At 51.1% G+C, this 3,951-nt stretch overlaps 1 long non-coding RNA gene across 1 annotated transcript; it reads right to left on the bottom strand.

The window, feature by feature from the left end:
* Positions 1-205: 205 nt before the first annotated feature.
* On the bottom strand, positions 206-3,777 carry LOC129685807 (uncharacterized). The gene is made up of 3 exons (XR_008721541.1): positions 3,715-3,777; positions 3,068-3,165; positions 206-968 (listed from the first exon to the last, which is right to left on the bottom strand). It is a non-coding gene; the product is annotated as an uncharacterized LOC129685807 (long non-coding RNA).
* Positions 3,778-3,951: the final 174 nt, after the last annotated feature.

The following is a 3,951-nucleotide window of genomic DNA, read 5'->3' as shown; positions in this document are numbered from 1 at the left end:
GGTGGGAGGGAGATTGTAATGGAACCCCAGAGGAGGGGAAGCTGCCCTTCTCTGCATGTCATGGGGCTGAAGAACTGCATGGCGTGGTAGCGGGACTTAAGCACGTTTGTTCCCTCCTCTGACAGAAATTTGAAGCTTGCCCTGAAGAATGCTTTACTCCTTTGGATCTTTTTAACAAAAACAGACAAAAATGAAGAGTTCCGACTGAGAATTGATTTAATATGTGTGAAGTGCTGTTATAAAGCTTTGTTCGGGTAACTGTCATGTGGAAACTTTCCCCCAAAGTTCACTGTGTTTCAAGTGTAAGAAATGAATTACTTGACGTCAGACACCATAAGATTTGTCCCTGTTCCAGCTGACTGGAGTTGAGCTGAATTTCATTTTACCTTACCCGGATTGTTTCTGCTGGCTGTGATTGCAGCGGCACCCACAATGCACGGCACATACATACACTTGAAAACGTGCATGTAGGAGCTCTGGGCATGCGCAAAGGCTAGCGCTGCCTCACAAAAATGAAGTGCAAGGAGCGTCAGAGGGAGAATCCCCTTAGCTTATTTCAAATAGTTTCACTTGTACGTTACAGAGTACACCATGCTCTCATCCATCCGCGCCAGCTGCTTGCCACCTCCAGTCTTGCAACTTTGAAGAATTACTCTGAGTAACAGATACAATTAGAAAGCTGTAGAAGCACTAGGAAATGCTCCTCTGACTCAGCCCGGGAACATTATCGACTGCAGGTGCTCAGAGACGATGATTTCGAATGGGCTGACTCTGTGCAGAACTCGCCAGTTTTCTGCTGAGAGCCGAGAAGTCGCTGTCAGGGAAGTCAGATTTGCTTCTGTGTATCCAGCCTAGGGTGGGTAGCCCCAGGTCCTCCTGAATGAAGATCAGCTTTCCTCATTCTCCGAGTGACAGTGATCGGGCCCTCTGTGGGGATAATCACGTGTTATGATGTACGCCTCTCTCACCTGCCAAGAGGAAACAACCCATCACAATCCCCTGGGGCTCTCTGAGTCCTCTCTCTCTCTTAGTAAGTCAGTGAGGCCCCGCCCACCCCGCTGAATGACTCTTGTCCTCCCCCTCCCTCAGTGTTTCACCACCTTGGCTGCTCCTGGGCTCTGCTGGGGTACTGTATAAAGGCACAGATGCTGAGATGAACCTGAGATGTCCCTCAGCGCGTCCCGGGCAGAGGGTCTTCCCGCAGCAGCCAGCGGGTCTGCTCAGGGATCTTGAGGTGTTCTGGAAACCGCCCCCTCCCTCTGCTGCCTGAAGCAGCTTCCCTGCTCCTGCCTCCTCATCTAAGGCCTGGGTGAGGTTTGTTTCACAACACTCACTGGTTTGTTTGGGAATGAGGAATGGGACCAAGCTCTCCCCTCAGTGGCCTCGCCTTCCTCACAGTTCCTACATCTCCTAGTGGACACACTGCTCAGAACTCTTCATCCCAGGGTGTCTTCCATCTCTGCAAAGGACTGCACGCTTTGTGGACACACACGAAGACCTTGGATGATTTGTATCCCCAGGCCTTCCTCAGGACAGGAAAGACAGAAAAAAAAACTGAGTCCTCCTTTGTCTAGAGGAGCTCAGAACAGGACACAAAGGGAACTGGGTCCTCCTCCATCTAGAATTAGTCAAGGAGCCTGCCTCCCTGCCCCATGTCTGCCTGTCTGCCTGCCTGCTCTCTTTTCCTGTGAGACAATGCCTCACTATTTCAGACTGGCATGAACTTGTGGGAAGCCTCCAGCCTCAGTCTGCAAATGGCTGGGAACACCAGCATTAGCCACCACTAGAATGAGCATTTCTAACTATAGCACTGAAGCAAATTGTTCAAGAGTCTCTGAAAAACAACCAAAGAAATCATCAAATTTGAGGTTGCCAGGCTTTGCCATCCATGCTTCCTTCTGAGGAGTGATATGTATAGACTCTGACCCTGGAAATGTTCTCTGAGAATCACTGGAAGCCAAAGCGGAGGAGACAGGCCAGATCAGCAAGTTTTCATTTCTTTACCAGTGTCGCACATAGGACACTGCATGCTTCTGTTCCTCTCCTGGTGTCCTTTCTTGCAGAATGGAGGAACTGATCGTACAAATCCTGTGGAATGACCACAGGGAGCAGACCTTTGAGGTTATGAACTGCAATGGACAAGAAAGAAAAGACTGCAGTGACAGGGCCTGGTGTCTCCATGAGACTAGCTTCCATGGTCTGTGATTTTCAGACATGGGTTGAGCCAAAATACAATACCTGGCTTCAATTAGAGACAGGTAAGAGAGTCAGAGAACTTCCCCAGCTGTGGGCCACAGCAGTCCACACACTTGCAGAGTGCAATGAAGAAGCAGGAGTAAGCTTCTTAGTTCCTGTTCAGCTGGGAGGCGTAATCAGGAAAGGGGGGGCGTCCTGGCTACGCTGAGAACCCTGTCGCTGAGGCTTTGCTGGGCTCAGTCCACATATGCTCTCACAGCTGGAGTCTCGGGCTGCAGCTTTTCCAGGCCGCATGTGCGCACCGATCGCTCTGCAGTTCCAGGGCTTCAGGGGGCTCCTGGAGAGCACTGCAATATTGTTTGAAGCAATTCCTCATTCGAGAATGAGGTTTTGACTGATGCAAGACAAGACAATAATCAGCCAAACTTCAAAAGAGGCAGCCCTGATGGTGGGCATGCGGAAGAGGCGGCAGGACCTCAAGTCAGGCCTACAGGCTACAAAGCCAGGAGTTACAAATGAAAAACAATTTGGCTGAGTCATCTGAGAACTTTCTTTTTTCCCCCAGACATTTGTGGATTCCCCTTTCTAAATCCCTTATGGCACTATCTGTGTATGTGTTTGTGTGTGTCTGTAGCCTGGGGTGTCTGGGGGATGTGCATCTTCACGTATGTGCATCTTCATGCAGGGCTTCAGCGCACCTGCAGATGTGAGCACACTATCTAGAGCGCTGCTCTTCCCTGTCCCGGTCCAACCAAGTCTTGTGTGCTGCTGTGTCTGCCCAGCTAGCTGTGCTGCAGGAAGCCAGGACTTCTCCTGTCTCCACATCCCATCTCTCCTTAAGGGGACTTTGAAGGTAGGGTGGCCACCGTACCGGTTTCTGCGTGCTGTCTGGAGGCTCCATCGAAGCTCCTGACACGGTCACTGCTAGTGCTTTGCCCACGAGTCATCAGAGTCATCACCTTCCTGGACCTACATGAGAATTTCCTGTGAGGTCGACCAAGTGCTGGAAACATGATCTCTTGAGACTGAAATTCTCATGATTCCACACCTCTCCTTATGTCCTAAGATTATCTGAGAGTCTGGCTTTCAGAGAATAACAGCTCACAACACCTTCCTTACGACAGGAAGTGATTCAGTATTTAATGTGCTTAATGTGAGCCTTCAACTCTCTACAGAGCTCTTAGAAGGTGAGGGTCTGACTTCCAACAGGTTTTCAGGAAGCTGACCTGGCTTTAACCTATGTCAACGGTCATTTTTACAAGACAGTCATACTCAGCACATGAGGCTCTGGTACCACAGCAGGGTAAGTGTGGCCATGGAAGCAAACGAGACTGGGGACACGGACAAGGGGACGAGCACTCTCTGTGGTGCTGGTGCTCCGGACTTCAGACACCTGTCCACCAGCTCTGCCTTCCCTTACCAGTGAGCTCCAGGCTCCCGCCTGTGTGGCCGACCCAGATGCAATGGGGACCACTTCTACACAAGTCTTTTCTGAGTCAGGAACCGCTGGTGACTTACCTGGCCTTGTTGCCGTCACTTTCCCCAGGCTGAGTGGCTGATGACGATATGCTGGGAGCTGGGTCCTCAGACCTTCCTCTAGGCCACACGCCAGTGTTGGCTTGAAAGGTGTGGCTCCTGCTGAAGAGGCCTCAGCCTTTGTAGGTGGGTGTGCTGAACTGGGGCCACCCTCCCCACTGCACTTTTCTTGCTCACCGTCCACTGGCCCAGGGTGAATGAGAGCCCCCTTTGGCAAAC

Source organism: Psammomys obesus, unplaced genomic scaffold, assembly GCF_907164565.1.
Source record: "Psammomys obesus unplaced genomic scaffold, mPsaObe1.curated_primary_1811, whole genome shotgun sequence".
NCBI lineage: Eukaryota > Metazoa > Chordata > Mammalia > Rodentia > Muridae > Psammomys > Psammomys obesus.
This window is presented reverse-complemented; position numbering and strand designations above follow the sequence as displayed.